Source organism: Malania oleifera, chromosome 7 (genome assembly GCF_029873635.1).
Source record: "Malania oleifera isolate guangnan ecotype guangnan chromosome 7, ASM2987363v1, whole genome shotgun sequence".
Lineage (NCBI taxonomy): Eukaryota > Viridiplantae > Streptophyta > Magnoliopsida > Santalales > Ximeniaceae > Malania > Malania oleifera.
In genome coordinates, this window is record NC_080423.1 from 21,811,582 (window position 1) to 21,831,145 (window position 19,564).

At 39.9% G+C, this 19,564-nt stretch overlaps 2 non-coding genes across 2 annotated transcripts; one reads left to right on the top strand and one right to left on the bottom strand.

Annotated features, from left to right (window-relative positions):
- Window positions 1-467: 467 nt before the first annotated feature.
- Window positions 468-573, bottom strand: LOC131161119 (small nucleolar RNA R71). The gene has a single exon (XR_009138278.1). It is a non-coding gene; the product is annotated as a small nucleolar RNA R71 (small nucleolar RNA).
- An 18,396-nt stretch (window positions 574-18,969) lies between these two features.
- LOC131161096 (small nucleolar RNA R71) lies at window positions 18,970-19,075 on the top strand. Its single transcript, XR_009138256.1, has one exon. It is a non-coding gene; the product is annotated as a small nucleolar RNA R71 (small nucleolar RNA).
- Window positions 19,076-19,564: the final 489 nt, after the last annotated feature.

A 19,564-nucleotide genomic window follows, 5' to 3' on the forward strand; every position in this document is an offset into this window, starting at 1 on the left:
ACATAGCACTGAGTCTGACTGTTCACCTGTTAGTCCTGCGAGTGATTCTGAATTTGAGCTGAATAATCTGTTTGGCAATTATTTTGAAGAAGCAATGGCTGCACATGCACCACGTACACTTGAAGATTTTCTATAGCCTGCACGCACATCTACACCTTCATGCATTGTGTTGCCACAAGATGCACCGAATTTCACTCTTAAGCATGACATGTTATCTGTGATTCCCCAATTTCACGGGATGGACTCTAAGAGTCCATACCAACACTTGACAGACTTTGAGATGGTTTGCACCACTTTCATTAATAGGGCTGGGACTGATGAATATATTAAATTACGTTTTTTTCCCTTTTCTCTGAAAGACAAGGCAAAAATCTGGTTTAATTCTTTGCACCCTAACTCTATTACTAGTTGGGCTGAAATGCAGCATGAGTTCTTACATAAGTTCTTTCCTCTTCAGAGAACTCAGTACCTGCAGGAGCAGATCAGTCAGTTCATACAAAAAGATGGCGATACATTCCAAGCATGTTGGGAGAGATTCAAGGACTTGATGAACATATGCCCGCACCATGGTTTCGAATCATGGAGGTTAGTGAACTATTTTTTTACTGCTTTAACCCCTGTATGTAAACAATTTGTCCAGTCTATGTGCAATGGGATGTTCTTCCGTAAGGAACCAGACGAGGGCTTATCATTTTTAGATTATCTCGCTGAGAGTGCCTAGCAGTGGAACGCATGACCTGAACGGGTGCCGATAGCTGCCCAACCTATCCGAGCAATCAGTGGCGGGGGCAGATATGAGGTCAAAGAGGACACTAGCTTACAGGCCCTTGTAGCTGCGTTATCTAATGAAATTGGAAGTCATGGAATCTGAAAAGTCGAAAGCTGAGATTTGCACGATTTGTGAGACTTCAGACCACAAACCTCAGGATTGTCAGTTCTTACCTGTGTTGCAAGAGAGCAGATCTGATCAGGTGTTATCGGCAAATTGGGTCAACAAGACGCAGAATCAGCCGCTCTCAAACACTTACAACCCAGGGTGGCGGAATCATCCAAACCTCCAGTGGAGAAATGATCAGCCTGATCCTTCACCTTCACGATATCAGCAGGCACCTTAATCATATGCACCACCTCCGCAACCGACATACAATCCAGTCATAGCTCCTCAACCGCAGTATCAACCGCAACAGTTTTCTCGGAGCTACGCACCACCAGGATTCCAACCAACGTTAGTTCCTATTCCAGTAAAGAAAGCTTCTGATGATAGTGTAGCGCAGGTGGCAACCATGCTCCAGCAATTCATGCAAATGCAAGTTACGACCAATGGAGAATTGAAAGATGCCGTAAGCAAGATAAGTACACAGCTTAATACACTAGAAAAAGGAAAATTCCCTGCACAGCCTTAGACTAATCCCCAGGTATATAGACAACCACAACAGTCAGTGCACAATGTTTCAAGGGATACGTTTGAGTCAGAAAAAGCAGTTATTACTTTACGAAGTGGAAAGGAAGTTCCCCGTCTTGAAATGGCCACTGACCAACAAACAACCACGCCGACACTTGAGGTGACAAATGAGACAGATAAAGGAAAAGAAAAATCAGATGAGCCCAACTCAAGTTTAACAAAATCAGATAGTAAAGAGGATGAGCCAGTTAAGGAATACAAACCTGTGGTACCATACCCTGAGCGTTTGACATCTGGACAAAAGAACAAGTATCATACAGAGATTCAAGAGATATTCAAGCAGGTAAAAATCAATATTCCACTCTTAGATGCCATACAGCAGATCCCTGCATATGCAAAATTTCTAAAAGACCTATGCACCGTAAAAAGGAAACTGAACGTGAAGAAAAATGCTTTCTTAACTGAGCAGGTCAGTGCATTGATTCTTAGTCAGACTCCACAAAAACTTAGAGATCCTAGCTCCCCCACGATACCTATTATGATTGGTGAATCTCGTATCGGGAGAGCTCTACTTGACCTAGGGAGTAGTGTGAATCTGCTTCCGTCTTCATTATATGACCAGCTGGGTTTAGGTGAATTGAAGAGAACTACTATGATGCTACAGTTGGCAGACAGATCTGTAAAGGCTCCACGAGGTATTGTTGAGGATGTTTTGGTTCAGGTTGACAAATTTTACTATCCCGTGGATTTCGTTGTTTTGGATATGCAGGAGCCTGTTTCCACCATTTATCAGGCTCCTATCATTTTGGGGCGACCATTCCTTGCTACTTCAAACACCCTGATTAACTGTCAGAGCGGAGTCCTGGAGCTCACATTTGGGAACATGACACTGGAAATGAATATTTTTAATGCTCATAGGATGTCAAGTGGGTGTGATGACGCAGATACTCATGCAGTTGATGTGATAGATGACTTAGACACTTCAGAGCTACTGTCGGTACTCGACGTCGATGCCGCATTTGAAAATGACTCTTTTGCGCAGTTTGAAGGGATTGATGAATTATTGCTAGAATCAGAGGAGCAGATCCCAGATAGTGGTCCTCATATGTTTGATGCGAGTTATACAAGTAGTTGGCGTAAGCCTACATTTGAGGCCATTGACCTACCAAAAATTCTAAAGTCGTCCGCAGAAGAAATTCCAACACTTGAGTTGAAACCATTGCCTGTCGAGCTGAAATATGCTTTCTTGGGTCCAGTAGACGGCACATTCCCTGTGGTAATTTCTTCACACCTTACTCATGAACAGGAAACTAAATTATTGCAGGTACTTCGAGAGCATCGAGGAGCGATTGGATGGACTATTGCTGACATCAAGGGTATCGACCCTTCCATTTGCACTCATAACATCTTCCTCAAAGGAGACGCTAAACCAGTTCGAGATGCACAAAGGAGGTTGAATCCATTCATGAAAGAGGTGGTAAAAAATGAAGTGCTGAAATTGTTAGTTGCTGACATCATCTATCCAATCTCCGACAGCAAATGGGTAAGCCCAACACAGGTAGTTCCAAAAAAATCTGGTTTGACTGTTATTGAAAATGCTAATGGAGAATTGATCCCATCTAGGAAAGTAACGGGTTGGAGAATGTGCATTGATTATCGTAAATTGAATTCGGCTAACCAAAAAGATCATTTCCCGTTACCTTTCCTAGATCAGATATTAGAGAAAGTAGCTGGTAATTCTTTTTATTGTTTCTTGGACGGATTTTCTGGTTACTATCAAATTTCTGTAGCACCTGAGGACCAAGAGAAGACTACCTTCACTTGTCCCTTTGGCACCTTTGCTTTCCGCAGAATGCCATTCGGTCTATGCAATGCCCCTGCTACTTTCCAACGCTGTATGATGAGTATTTTCTCTGATATGTTAGATGATATGTGCGAAATTTTTATGGATGACTTTTCTGTGTTTGATAAGTCTTTTGATCATTGTTTGACACATTTAATTGCGATTTTGAAAAGATGTGAGGAAAAGAATTTACTTCTAAACTGGGAAAAATGTCAATTTATGGTACGTAGTGGTTTAGTACTTGGACATTTGGTTTCTGAGCGTGGTATAGAAGTTGACAGGGCCAAGGTAGAGCTGATTTCTCAGTTACCTACCCCTAAGACAGTCCGGGATATTTGCTCCTTCCTTGGTCATGCCGATTTCTATAGACGCTTTATTGAGGGTTTCTGTAGTATTGCTAAACCATTATGTACCTTGTTGTAAAATGAAACTGAATTTTTGTGGACGGATGATTGTCAACAGGCCTTTGAAACACTAAAGCGACATTTGACTATTGCGCCTATCATGCAACCTCCTCGGTGGGACTTGCCATTTGAGATCATAACTGACGCTAGCAATTATGCTCTTGGTGCTGTTCTTGGTCAACGAATTGATAACAAGCCGTCGGTTATTTATTATGCCAGTCGAACTTTGAATGATGCTCAGAGAAATTATACTACCACTGAGAAGGAGTTGTTAGTTGTTGTTTTTGCTTTAGAAAAATTTCCCTCTTATGTCATTGGTGCACCTATCATTATTTTTACTGACCACTCTGCTTTGAAATATTTATTAGCAAAGAAAGACGCCAAGCCCAGGTTGATCAGGTGGATTCTACTCCTCCAGGAATTCGATATCACCATATGTAATAAAAAGGGCGTGAAAAACGTTGTAGCTGACCATTTTTCTCGGTTGCAGCTACCCGAGGTACTGGTGTCCCCTCCTTTGAATGATGACTTTCCTGATGAACATCTCTTTGCTGTGTCACGCGCTCCATGGTTCACTGACATTGTGAATTATCTCGTCACCGACTGGATGCCAAACCATTGGCTCACCCAGGACAAGCGTAAGTTCTTAGCTGAGGCAAGACATTATTATTTTGATAATCCATACCTGTTCAAATATTGTTCCGACCAATTGGTGCGTAGATGTGTGCCAGATGATGAATTTAGTTCCATGATGCATTTTTGCCATGGTGGGATAGGTGGAGGCCACTTTGATGCTAAGAAAACTGTTTCAAAAATATTACAAAGTGGACTCTACTGGCCCACCATGTTTAAAGATGTTGAAAATTTTTGTAAAGCATGTGAGGCCTGTCAAAAATTAGGAAACATTACTGCCAAGAATGAAATGCCTATGTCCCCCATATTGACTCTTGAGATTTTTGATTGTTGGGGTATTGATTTTATGGGACCTTTCCCCATTTCTTTCAGGCATTCTTACATTTTGGTCGCTGTGGACTATGTTTCTAAATGGGTGGAGGCAATACCTTGTCGAACCAATGACCACAAGGTTGTCATACGTTTTCTTAACGAGTTATTTGCACGCTTTGGCATGCCCAAGGCAATCATTAGTGATGGAGGGTCCCATTTCTGTAACAAACCTTTTGAACAACTCATGCAAAAATATGGTGTAACCCACAAAGTCTCCGCCCCTTACCACCCTCAGACCAATGGTCAAGCTGAATTGGCCAATGGAGAGATCAAAACGATACTTGAGAAAATCGTGCGTCCTGATTGTAAGGATTGGTCAGAAAAACTTGTTGATGCACTTTGGGCCTACCGAAGAGCTTTCAAGACAAACTTAGGGATGTCTCCCTACAGGTTAGTATACGGTAAGGCATGTCATTTACCTGTTGAAATTCAGCATCGTGTTTTATGGGCTATCAAACAGATTAACCTTTCACTTGATGCTGCCACAGGTTTAAAAATATTACAAGTATGCAAGCTTGATGAATCTCGAAGGGATGCTTATGATAATGCTCGTTTGGCTAAGGAGCGGATGAAGTTGCTACATGATAGGAACATAAAAGAAAAATAACTTTTCCCTTCTCAACAAGTGCTACTCTATAACTCCCGGCTGCATGTATTTCTTAGGAAATTGAAATCCCGGTGGGGTGGTCCGTATATTGTTGAAAGAGTTCATTCTCATGGTGCGGTAGAGATTGTAGATCCGAAGAACGGCAACCGCTTCACAGTCAATGGACAGCGCCTAAAGCCTTTCATGACCCCATTCGATGTCGACAAAGAGGTTTTGCTTTTGCAAGACCCTAGGGGAGTCCTCTGACCTTTCTATGCTACTGTTTTATTTTTATTTTTATTTTTATTTTTTTCGTTTATTTGTTTTAGTTGTGTTTTTCCCTTTTCTTTCTTGTTACATTAGTCAGTAGTACTTTTCCATTTGTTGTTTACCGTGCACAATTTTATTTCCCTTGCGCTTTCACATTGAGGACAATGTTCCACTTTAGTTGGGGGGGGGGTGAGCATTCGCATGTAACACTGTGCACGTACACGTACCGAGTTTTTAATTTTAAAAAAAAATAAAGAAAAAACCAAAAAAAAAAAAAAAACAAAAAATCAAAAAGAGGGAGAAAAAAAGGAGGAGCACTAAGGAATTACATTGCACTATGTCATGCTTAACACTGTGTATACCTTTCGCATACTTGCATATAACTTATGAATGACACACTTGAGTCAATCATGCGTAGTTTTCTCTTTATATGATCTTATGACTCCATGAAGAATCGATTGGTAGTACATTCGTGTTAATTTGGCTATAAAATTTCCTGTATCTACATGTATCTCACGAGGCTAAATAAACACATTCACGTGATTCATTGCACTTAGGGTTTCCTGTGAGCATTGAGAGAACATCCGTGGAGACTATGACACCTTGTGAGATATCCTTGAGCTATTTATCTATTTATCGTCCTTTTGAGCGTTAATATCAAATTAGAGTTCATAGAACTCAATTCTCTTTTTCTGGATGATTCCTTGTACACTAGTCTCTGTTTTTGATTTGCTAGCCTAGAGGTGACACGTAGTGGGGAGATAGAAACCTAGGTCTTGTAGCCTACTCAAAATGTGAAGGCTGAGTCACCCCTAGAGATAGACTTAATTCATAAACTCCTATTCGAGCTCAATTCCCATTGATGGTATGAAGATTACAAAAGAAGTGTTATGATTGTCCTAATTGATCAAGAAAAGAAAAAAAAATGAAGAATGAGTAGAAGAAAGAACAAGAAATACACATGCGCATGAAATGAAATGTCAGTGCCGGTCTAAATACATATCACAAAAAGTCAAGGACGACACATATTTTCCACGTATGAAGATTCTTCAACCGGTTAATGCCTCAAATTTATTCATGACAAGTTTGTGAGTAAGTTGATCTAGGGTGGTCTCGGTTGGATATAGTGAGCAGGTGAGAAGATGCTAGGGTAGAGGACCCGACACCTCATAGATAGGCTAGATCCTTTCCAGACTAGTCCACTCCATATACTTAGCGTTGTTCTATTTAATATGTGGAATGTTTGATCGCAACACTCCTCCTCACATATGATGAGTGAACCCATTTTCTTTGAGTGTTCTTGAGGGTATACCAGTTAGGCCGAGTCAAAGTGATCGTTCTGTAGGTATCCACTGGCGTCCTAGGTGTAATGAGTCACACACATCACACACACCTCGAGAGTTTACCTGTTTATACTCGAACTTATATGATTGCATTAACTCTGAATGTGCCTTCATGAGAGTATACTGCTCTCAAATCACATATAAACGATGAAACTTGCATGAGTGACGTGCTTCGAAGTCGTGTGTATTGAATATGAACGAGCTTGTGTGAAATTCAATTATGTTCTTGTATGTGAAGTGGTATAGTTATATCGCATGTGCATTGATTTCATGATCACCACCCTGAGATTCATTCACGTCATTTGCTAGAGACTAGCAAAACGCTAGTTGGGGGGTGTGATTACGCGCCGAAACTGCGTAATTGGGCATCTTAACCCGGGCTTTACGGTTTATATTTTTAATTAAATGTCTAAAATTGTCCAATATTTTAATAAAGTGTCAAAATTATCATTCTTGAACTTCATGACATTATTTATTAAGTTTTGGTAATTTTTTGTCGCAGGAAAATTCCCGGGAACTAAAACCAACACTTGTTTGTATTTCATGCATAACTTTTCCGTCTGAGCTCCGATTGAGACGATTCAAATTTCTAAAGGAAGAGAAAAATATTATCTACAACTTTTGTGTTTTTAGTTTTATGAGAAATAGGCTCCAGAAAAGTCAGATTTGCGATAAATAGAGAAAAAATAAATGAGAAAATAAAAAATATATTTGAATGAATATTTGATGTGACCAGGTCATGCATGGCCGGGTCGGGTTCTTCCGCGCTGGGTCCTAGGGCACCGCCCCCTATCCTTTAAATTCTTTTTTTTTCTTGCGCACCATTCTGCTCCCGTCCTCTTCCTTTGTTTTTTTTTTCTCTTTTCTCTGCCTGTTCTTCCTCTCAACTCTCTTTCTCTCGCTGCTCTTCCTCATCCTCTCCTCTTCTCTTTCTCTTTTCCTTTTTCTTCCTCTGGTTTTCCCTTTCTCTTGTGTTGTTTTCCTCTGCTCTCCATATCATTCTCTCGTCCGGCCTCTCTCTCTCTCAGCTTCTCTGTTTTCAGCTTTTCTCCCGAACTCTTCCTCTGTCTCTTCTCCTCCCTCTCTACTCCGGCCACCACTACATCCACCAGCAGATTCTCGGCCACTTCTCCACCATTCGGCAGCAGCAGATCCTCTAGCAAGCTCTGCAACTTGCTGCAATTTTCCAGCACAGCCTCTTGTAGACGCTGCAACACCACCCGAGGAGCACCACAACAGCCGTGGAGTTCCTCTGTTCTAGTCAAAGCACAGTAGCCCCGACCAACCTCCTTGTTCCAGCTGCAACACCAGCAACACAGCAGGCAGCAGAGACATCAACAGCACCCGAGCACTTCCTCTCTGGCCAGCCCCTTTAGCAGTGTATCTCCAACCCGAGACAGACCAGTTCTCCTCACAGCACAGCAGCAGTTTCCACACGCCAGCCACCAGCTGCTCCTTAACAATCTCTGCTGCACGGCCAAACTCTCGGGCACCATCCACAACAGGCCCCTGCTCTCTCTCTCTCTCTCTCTCTTTTATCTTTTCTCTTTTAATATTGATATAGGATAGTATTGTTTTTTTTTTTACTGAAGGTATTTAAAAAGCTTGGATTTTGAATATTTTATCTTTGCAATAGTTGATTATTTAATTATTTTTGTTTTTTGTATTTTATTTTATGGGTAGATTTAGTTGGAAGTTTATATTTAATTATGCTTGGTTTCATATTTAAATTAGTTTTTTTTTCTTCCCGAGATTTAATTTTTTTTTTCAAGTTCGGTTTAGTTAGGACCAGTTTTATCAAAGTTCATATTTTTACTTTCTGCCATCATTTTTTTTTATGTGTTACATTTTGATTTGAGTTATTGGATTGTGTTAAAGTTTCGTTTTTTTTTAGTGCGTGTGTGTGTGTGTTTGGTTGTGTTTCCATTGAGTATTTTTAATTCCATATTTAAAGTTTCCATTTTTTTAATGTGTTTAGGTATTTCCTTAAGTAGACTAGAATTTCCATACTTGTTTTTTTTAAATTTAGTGAATGTTAGTTTAGAGTTTTAAATTACGTGTCGTTTAATTCATCAAAAGTGAAATTGAACCATCTTGAAAATCCGAATCTGAACTGAGCTCAGTGTAATTTAATTTTGATTGGGAGAACGTTAAATCTGAGATTAAAACGCATTCCCTGAGGAGACGATCTAGCCCTTGAGCTTAAAATATTACACGACAGAACTTCTATACTTGGGATAGCTTTCGAGCTGCTCATTTTTCAAGTGAGTCAATCTGCTTCTTTGCTAAGCAGTCCTTGTCATAGACTTTCCTCTTAGATTTCGTGAGCGCACGCATCTGCAACTTTCTCAACCCTATGAAATTATCAAGTAAAAGGTCAATTTGTTTTATAATTCATAATGTATAATGCTGAATTTTAACAGGTACATAAAATGCCTTACCGTAAACCAACTTGTATGGAGTCATCCCTGAAATTTTCATGATTGCAGCTCGGTAAGCCCAGCGCGCATCAACTAGTTTCTCAAACCAGGCATTTTGGTTAGGGCAACCCGTCATCTCAAATATGATCTTGACTTCTGAAAATAAGTGTCACTTATCTTGTATTGGTGTTTGATTGGTGGCAAAGTAGTTCACAATATCATCAACCTAAGGGCCACATGACATGTCGGTGATAGGAGAGATGATGTTAACATTGTCAACTCCGGAAGTCTCCATCGCACATCACGGATTGGTATTACATCTATCTATGTGGACTTCCCCTCTGATTTAAGTAATGTGCTAACCAAGGGAACTTTTTCATCAATCACCTCAGGTTGTTTGGGAGCTTCATTCTCAAATGCACCATCAGGTCCAAATGTTGAAAACAGCTCCAGTCTATCCAAGTAATTTACCACATCTAATGCATGTACTTCTATATCATCACACCCAGTCGATGTATTATTAAAAACATTCATCTCCAGTGTCATATTTTTGAACGTGAGCTTGAGTACTCCGCTTCGACAATTAATCAAGGCATTAGAAGTAGCAAGGAATGGGTGGCTAAGAATAACAAGGGCCTAATATATGGTGGAAACAGGTTGCTGCATGTTCAGAACAATGAAGACCACTGGGCGGTAAAATTTGACTTAAATCAATACATCCTCAACAACGTCTTGTGGAGCTCTTACGGATCTAACTACTAAATGTTGCAACATAGTAGTCTTGTTTAGCTCACCTAAACCTAGCTGTTCATATATCAAAAATAGGAGCACATTCACACTACTCCCCAGATCAATTAGAGCTCTCCTGATACGAAATTCACCAATCATGATCGAAATGGTGGGAGAACCAGGGTCTCTAAGCTTCTGCGGAGTCTGACTCAATATCAACACGCTAACTTGCTCAGTCAAGAAGGTCTTTTTCTTCACGTTCAATTTCCTTTTTACTGTGCATAGATCTTTCATAAATTTTGCATATGCAGGGATTTGCTGTATGACCCCTAGAAGTGGAATGTTGATCTTCACCTGTTTGAATATTTCTTTGATCTTAATGTGATACTTATTCTTTTGACCAGATTTCAACTGCTGAGGATATGGTACCACAAGTTGATACTTCCTAACCGGCTTATCCTCCTTATTATTTGACTTTGGTAAACTTGAGTTGGCTTCATCTGATTGTTCTTGTCCCTTATCTGGCTCAGTTGTCACTTTAGGTGCAGGAGCGACTGTTTGTTGATCAGTGGGCATTTCAAGATGGGCAACTTCTTTTCCACTTCACAAGGTAATAACTGCCTTAGCTGACACAAAAGCATCCTCTAAAACATTGTGCACCAGTTGTTGTTGCTATCTATATACCTTAGGATTTGGCTAAGGCTGTGGAGGGAATTTCCCTTTTTCCAGGGTATTCAGCTGTGTACTCATCTTGTTCATGGCATCTCTCAATTCTCCGTTGGTCATAACCTAAAGCTGCATGAATTGTTGGAGCATGTTTGCCATCTACACCATGCTATCATCAGGAGATTTCTTTGCTGGAATAGAAGCTAGAGTTGGTTGGAATCCCGGTGGTGTGTAGCTCTGAGAAATCTATTACGGCTAATAATGCAGTTGAGGAGCTGCAACTGGGTGATATGTCGGTTGCAGAGGCAGTGCATAAGGTTGAGGAACTTGCTGATACTGCAAGGATGATGGACTGGGCTGATCATTCCTCCATGAGAGGTTTAGATGATTCCTCCATCTTGGGTTATAAGTGTTCGAGAATAGCAAATTCTTCGTTTTGTTGACCCAATTTGCCGATGACACCCGATCAGATCTACTCTCTTGCCATGCTGGTAGGAATTGACAGTCCTGAAGTCTGTGGTCTGAGGTCTAACAGATAGAGCAATACTTAACTTTCGCTTTTTCTGATTCCATAACCTCCAATTTCTTAGACAACGCAGCAACAAGAGCCTATAAGCTAGTTTCCTCTTTGTTAGAATTGGTGCATTCCCAAGAGGGGGGTGAATTGAAATTTTTAAAAATTTATCTCCTAGGTTAAATGAAAAACCCGTATAATACAACCTAGGGTCTTTCAATGCAGTTCCAATGCGCCAGTAATGTAATGTGCGGAAATTTAAATCAAGTGCATCATTCATACCATAACATACATGTACTGTAAATATAAAGTGAAAAAATATAAACAAGGCACACGATATGTTATTGGGGTTCGACCAACTATGCCTACGTCCCCACCTCTAGCTCGCTAGCCCGAGGATTCCACTAAAGGCTCACTTAACAGGTGGAGTGGCACCGATTACAACCAGATCAATTCACACAGGGTTGACCTCAATCTTTACACCCAGGTCAATTAGCGGGGTTAACCTCAACCTACACCTTAACAGGATGGTGTACCTAGCTTTCCTAACCGGGTCTAAGCCAATCCAGGACTATTTCACAGGGCTAGTCTCCCTCTTCAGATCCATGCCTGGAAATACAATGGTATGTTCACAATCAATGAGATTGGTACAGTGATTATGCTTTCATGTAAAGCAGATATGTACCCAGTTACGCGCAATCACATACACCACCAATATGAAATAATATGTAAGCTCAATGTGGTTTAATATGTACTCTCTAATATATTTGCTATTGATGTAATAAGTATGTGAGAGTGCAAACTAGTATGATCTTTGTATCACAATATGTATTCAATCTAAAAGTTCACACAAAGATATCAATCAACTCTCAAATATTTCAATCAGCTAAATATCTCAATCATATAGATCTTAAGCAACGTATAGATTTGGTTTGCAAAAAGAAATTTAATCTTTGTATTCAACAAGAGATAAATCTTAATGAATATAACCACAAATATTTTTGACTCAAAAACAAATATCACTTCAAATAATTTTCAAGATAAAACACAATAGATATTTGTAAATGATTTTGAAATGATTTTGCAACCAAAATAAAATACGAGCTTCTTAAGATGTGGCAACGAATATGCAATCTCAAAAGATCAAATGAAAGTGTTTTTAGGATAGACTTATTAACAAATTCTCCTAAGAATACTTGGGTTTGGCTCTCAAGAAAAATCGTCACACACAATCACAACACTTAGGAAAGCAACCCTTAGCAACACTTAAATCAACTTACAAATGATTTTCAGCAATATGGGAAGGTAAGATTGAGTGTATGGAGCTTAGAAATGAGTATTATGGGATTTGGGATTTCAAAGGATTTTTCTTAAACAAGCTTGCTAATCCTTCACTAATTATTTCAAATGAGGGGGTATTTATAGACTGCCCTCGAAATATAACCGTTAGGGACATGGTTGGAATAATTAGAAAAGTTTTAACAATATTTATTTAATTAACCTTATTTAAAAAGTTAACCATGGTAAAAAATTCGGACCAACCCGAGAGCACCAGTTGACCAGTACAAGTTCGGTCGACCCAAGTTCTTAGGGTTCGGTCGACCGGGCGTGAAATGAAATGTAGTCTTCGGACGACCGAACATGTATGTCCGAGGGCGATTTTCAATATATGCGAGGTTTGGTCGACCAGTACTAGAATGAAATAAACTGGTCGGTCAACCAAACCGTTGAGTTCCCACACGTGGGAACTCGGTCGACCAGGTTGGTGGCATGCAATTTTCTCTCAGTCGACTAGGAAGTCAAAATGTTGACTTCAGGGAGGTTCGGTCGACCGGGGGCATTTGAACTACAAGAGTTTGTTCAATTGGGATGTGATCAACCGGTTGACCCGGTCCAGGTTCGGTCGACCGAAGATGCACATTTTGTGCAATTCGATCCTGTTTCATCCAACAAACACCCTATTTCAAATAATCAAACATGTGTATGCATGAGTGAGTGTCCAACTATGGTCTTGAGCTTATCAATTTTAGTTCGAGCTTACGTATTAAATCATGCAAGTGATGCATGCAATTATTACAAGCCATAGAACCTAATTACTATTACAGTCCCTTTGAATAAAAATGAAGTACAATACAACATATATATATATATATATATTGGTTCTTCAACTTCAATCTCTTCTTTGTGCAATCATTATGATCTTCCAATTAGAGTTCCAGTACATAACCTCAAACATGCATTAAATACAATGAGTATTTGACATTATCAAAACTGGGCATGACCTATAAGGTCAATTCTCTTTGACCTCGTATCTGCCTCCACTAGTGATCGCTCAGAGAGGTTGTGCTGCTATCGATGCTCGTTCATGATGTGTGTTTCATTTCTAGGCACTCTCAGCTAAGTAATCGAAGAATGATAAAGTCTCATCTGGTTCCTTATGGAAGAATGCTCCGTTACACATAGTCTGGACAAATTGTTACACAGGGGTTAGAGCAGTATAAAAGTAATTCACTAACCTTCAAGATTCGAATTTGTGGTGTGGACATATGTTCATCAGGTCCTTGAATCTCTCTCAAAAAGCCTAGAATGTCTCGCCATCTTTTTGCACAAACTGACTGATCTGCTCTTGCAGGTATTGAGTTCTCTGAAAAGGAAAGAACTTATGTAAGAACTCACGCTGCATTTCAGCCCAGCTAGTAATAGAGTTAGGTCATAGAGAATTAAACCAGATTTTTAACTTATCTTCCAAAGAAAATGGAAACAAGCGAAGTTTGATATATTCATCAGTTCCAGCTCTATTAATGAAAGTGGTGCAGACTAACTCAAAATCTGTCAAGTGTTGGTATGGACTCTCAGAATCCATCCCATGAAACTGGGGTATCACAGATAACATGTCATGCTTAATTATTGAAGTTCGGTGCATCTTGTAGCAACACAATGCATGAAGGTGTAGATGTGTGTGTGGGCTATAGAAAATCCTTAAGTGTATGTGGTGCAAGTGCAACCATGACTTCCTCAAGGAATTGGTCAAACAGATTACTCAAATCAATTTCAGAATCACTCGTAAAATTAACAGGAGAATAGTTAGATTTTGTGCTTTGTGTGTCCTTACTAGTACTGGGTGAAATTTTTGACAATATATTCGAATTATCTCGAACACAGGGCATCAAGTATTAATGCAAGCAGCAGAAATCCTCTAACACAACAGCAAACAAGCATGATCAATTTTTTTAATGTTTTTTTTAATTATTTTTTTATTTTTTTATTTTTTTTATTTTTTTATTTAATGAAAAATCAGAAATAATTAGAAAAAAAATTGAAATTAAAACTGGCACTCCCCGGCAATGGCGCCAAAAACTTGACTCACTTGAAAAATGAGCAGCTCGGAAGCTATCCCAAGCATAGAAGTTTTATCGTGTAATATGCAGCCCAAAGGCCAAATCGTCTCCTCGGGGAATGCTGTTTAATCTCAAATTTTACATGTTTCCAATCGAAAGTAAAAAGTTATTGAGCTCAATTTAGATTCGGGATTTTCAGGATTGTTTGAGATTTCTTTTGACAAATTAAATGAACACAGAAATTAAACCCTAATCTTAGCATGCACTAAATTAAACAATAAGAATGGAAAACATACGTCTAATAAGGCAAACATCAAAACACGCGTTAAACTTTGGAGTAGAAAAATGGTAACTTTAAACACGTAAGTAAAACACGCAATAATGGACACTAAATCAAACACATATGAAGAATTTAACGCTTTAACAACTTAATCGATAACTAAACATGATAAAAATGAAAACTTTAAGAAGGCTAACCCTAAACTAAATCGAGCTTCGACAAAAATTAAATTTTAAAAAGGACGACTAGTTTAATTTTATAAAAACAAAAACAATTTTTTTTCTTTTTGTATTTTATTCTTTTTTTTAGAACCAAACCAGACTTAACTTAATTAATTAAATAACTTGAAAATAATAACATCCCCTAAACAATATTCAAAATCCAAAATTTCAAATAAACCTCAAAAAATAATATTTAACAATATTCAACTAACACAATATTCAAAATCCAAAATTTCAAATAACCCTCAAAAAATAATATTTAACAATTATTCAACTAACCAACAATAATTATAAAAAAAAACAAAAAAGATGAGAGAGAGAGAGAGAGAGAGAGAGAGAGAGAGAGAGAGAGAGAGAGAGAGAAATAGCCATGGCTGTCTAGTTGTAGTGGGGAAGAGTGTGGCTGGGTTGTGTTGGGGGTCTCAGCTAGCAGCAGTACGGTGGCTCGTGTATGAGAGGAGAGAGCAGCAGCAACTTGGGGTGTTGTAGGACATCTGGAGGAAGGGAGAGCAGTAGGGGAGTGGCTTTCTCCAACAGTAGAAGTCGCGAGGACGAGCAACAGTGGCTGAGGGAGTCTTCAGGTATGGTCTGGAGCTTCTCAATTGGCAACAGGTGAGAAAGCCGAGGGAGGGCTCCACCATAGTTGCTGCAGAAGATGCCAGCTGAGAAGAAAGAACTCCGGAGAAGAGTGGGATGACACTAGAAAAACAGAGAAAAAAAAAAAAAAAAAGGCTAAGCAAAGAGAGAAAATGGAAGAGAAGGAGGAGGGAGCTACGATAATGGAGAAGTGTGCGCTGGTCTGAGAGGGGAAGAGAAAATATAAAGGGAGGGGGAGAGAGAACTACCCGTGAGAGAGGCCCGGACCATGGAGACCTGACCCGGCTTGCTTGGCTAGGTCACATCAGGTTTTGTATATATATATATATATATATATATTTCTTTTTTTTTTTTTTTCTTAGAGAACGAGCCCTATTTTGACTCTCCTAGAGCCTGTTTCTCTTGAAACTCAAAACACGGAAATTGTAGATAATCTTTTGATCTATCTCTATAATTTTGAATCATCTCGATCAGGGCTCGAACGGAAAATTTATGCATGAATTATGAACTGATGCCGGTTTTAGCTCCCGATAATTTTTCTGCGATAAAAAAATACCAAAAATTCATAAATTGCTCAATAAAATCCAAAGATTATAAATAGGACATCTTGTTAAAATAATGAAATTAATTAGGCATTTAATTACAAATACAAGTCCTAATGCACGAATTAAAATGCCTAATTAAGCGCGTAATCAGTCTGGTCCACGAATGGTGGTGTTACTCCCTACAATGAACTCTCTTGTCACGGGGCCAATCCTCATCGTGGTGCCATCTGCAAAATGCCTGCAAGGAGCCCAAACTAGGTGCACAACCTCCTCCTAGAACTCGGGATCCTACCGGCCCCGCGATGAAGACCCCCGCCGTGGCATGGCTTGAAGTCGTCGCCTTTTGGCAGCGGGCTGAGATGATGCATGAGAGGATGCCAGAGATGAATCAAAAGGAGAGGACATTGTGAGGGGGTGCAATGGGGCTACAGATAGCTCCAGTAGCAAGTGCAAGAAGGGGGCTACTATGCTCGACCAAGCTGTAATGAGAATATGGGAGATGCAGAGTCAAGGTAAAGCAAAACTTAAATGAATTCTCAATGTTTCTAGACCAGGTCGCACCAAGTCTAGTGCTAGTCACGGACTTGGCCAACCCTCTCAGTATCTCTTAATCTAATAATGGTGCAGGGATTTGACCAGGTCATCCTCATGTGTGATGGTTGGGTTACCTCCCGGAAGCACTAAGTTTACCATCTTCAGCTAGACATTTATCGGGTTGCCTCCTAGAAGCGCTAAGTTTACCGTCTTCAACTAGATGCTTCAAAGCTTATTTTGAATTCATCTTTGTTCCTAGCTAACATTGGTTTCTTCCTCTTCTTCCTCACACCCTAAGTCACACACCCCTAACTTAGTTTCAGATTTACAGCCCCAATCATGTTTTTTAAAATAGATTGCTCAAGGGAATCCTCAAATTCAGCATGGGTAGGGCTATCAAGATGTAGTGAAATTTCCCAAGGGTGTTTCCATTGCATTGAAGGAGTTGCTTCCCTAACAATTTTTTCATTCACGTCTTCATCCACATCTTGAACGGCATTCAGAAGGTGTTGGCAAGCGTTATATATGTTCAGCCTACATTGCTTATAGCCCCATGAGATGTCCATAGTCTCTGTCCTACATTAAATGCAGGCATTAGCCATGGCTAAGAATGGTTGTCCCAAAAGGATAGGGATTGGGTTGATGGAGGTCCCCATATCTAAAATGATAAAGTCAACGGCACACTGGAAATCTCCCACCTTGACTATCCCATCTTCGAACACACGTCGGGGTTGCTTAAGAGATCGATCAACAAGCCAGATGGAAACCAAGGTGGGTTACAACACTCCTAGGTTGAGTTTCTGATAGGCCAAGTATGAAAGAATGTTCACACTTGCTCCTAAATCTAGAAGGACCCCATCGATGGTGTAATTACCAATTACACACGAGATAGTAGGTAAACCTAAGTCTTTTATTTTAGGAACAAGGTGCTTTAGTATTATGGAACTCATATGCCCGGCTTACTTAACCAAACCATCCATGTGCTCCCTTGATTCTGTCTCCTACGTTGACAAGTCCCTGAGGAATTTTATAAATGTAGGTGATTGCTTTATGTTGTCGAGGAAAGACTTATTCATTTGCACTTTTTTAAACATGTCCTAGATGGACTCAGTGGAAGCCTCTTTCCTAAATATAGAGGGTGCACGTGGGGCTGCTGGATGTGCCACTGAGTAGCCATGAAAAGCCCTATGGGGAGCAAAATGAGGTGTGGTTCTTCTGGTGGTGGGTGTGAAACTCAATGGTCTGTGTGCCTGACTAGAGGAAGAGAGAGTGCATGAATCCGCATTGGGTACTTCCAGTTTTTCATCTTGGGTCTCCTCCGTGCTCAGATGCTCCTCCCCTTGGTTTTCTATTAGCCTACCCTTTTGAGATGTGGTCACCGCCTGGGCCTGCTCCGGCTACGATGAGGAGCCAGCGTCCGGTTCACATTCTACCCCATATTGTACCTTTGTATTTATGATGAGTTGACTTGGTAACTTACCTTCATCCCTTCGACTTAAAGCAGCAGCTAGCTGTCCTATGGTGGTTTCTAGCTTTGCAATTGATTGAGAGATGAAGTGAAGGAGTTTTCGGTCAACTTGACGGTCAGCTTCAATTCGCTTAGGGGTTATCAAAAGTGTCTCCTTAAATGAATCATATTTGGATTGAGGTGGAGGTGGATGTTGAATGGTTAAAGGTTTGGGGGCTAAGTCTAGATGATTTTGGAAATTTTGATATGGGTGTGGAGGCATAGTATTAGGGTTTTGTTGAGGTCTTTGGCTTTGAAAACTCGGAGCTTGTGGCCTCTAGTAGAAGTTAGGATGTTGTTTCCACCCGGGGTTGTAGGTATTCGATTAAGGGCTGTTAGACGACTTATCATACCAATTGTAAATGGCATTTACTTCCTCCTACACAAGCTTAGGCTGGGAATGCGCGTGAGGAAAATTGTAACATGTATGGGACGGGTCAGAGCAGATTGCACAAAACTCTGCACACGCTGTTGTCTGTGGTCCTAAGGACAGACATTGATCTAACTTTTTAGATATGGCATGCAAGGTCGGGGCTAGGTCTTGGCCAGTGGTCAACTCATAAACTTTTTTCGATTTAGAATTTGATGGATTAGGAAGCCTACAAGTGGCAGTCATATGCTGCTGAGAATTTTCCTCTAGATTTTAAAAAATATTCCAGGCTCTCATGCTTAGTAAGGAAAGTACCTCCACACGACGCATCAACCATAGACCTATCTCTCTTGGCTAATCCTTTGTAGAAAGTTTGGACTAATTGCCACTTAGGGACCTGGTGATGTCGGCATTTACGGAGCAGGTCCCTAAAATGCTCCCAAGTCTCAAAAAAGAGTTCCCCATCCATTTGTGAGAAACTTGTGATGACTTTCCAAAGCAGATTAGTCTTCTCGATTGGGAAGTACTTTTTAAGAAATTCATGTTGCATAGTGGCTCAGTTGGTCATCGAGTTCGGTTCTAAGGACGTCAACCAATATTTGGCCTTATCCTTGAGGGAGAATGAGAAAAGCCTAAGACGGAGGGCATCATCACTAAAATTAGGGATGCAGACGGTGGAACAAATTTCCAAGAACTCGTCCAGATGTTGATAAGGATTGTTGGCCTTACAAGGCTTAAAATCTTGTTTTGATGATAAAAAACAAAAGGAACTTAACATATTTTGTTAAGTGATGAAATTTCAGTATTCAAGTATATGATTACAAGGTCAGGTGCTTGCAAGGATCATTAAAATCTTATAAGAAAAGATAGATTCAAAATAAAGATTGAAGATCATAAGAGCATGGATTCAAAATAAAGCTTGAAGATCATGAAAGCATGGATGATAAAGAAGACTTGCTAGAAAGCTTAAAGTATGTTAAAGCTTGAAGA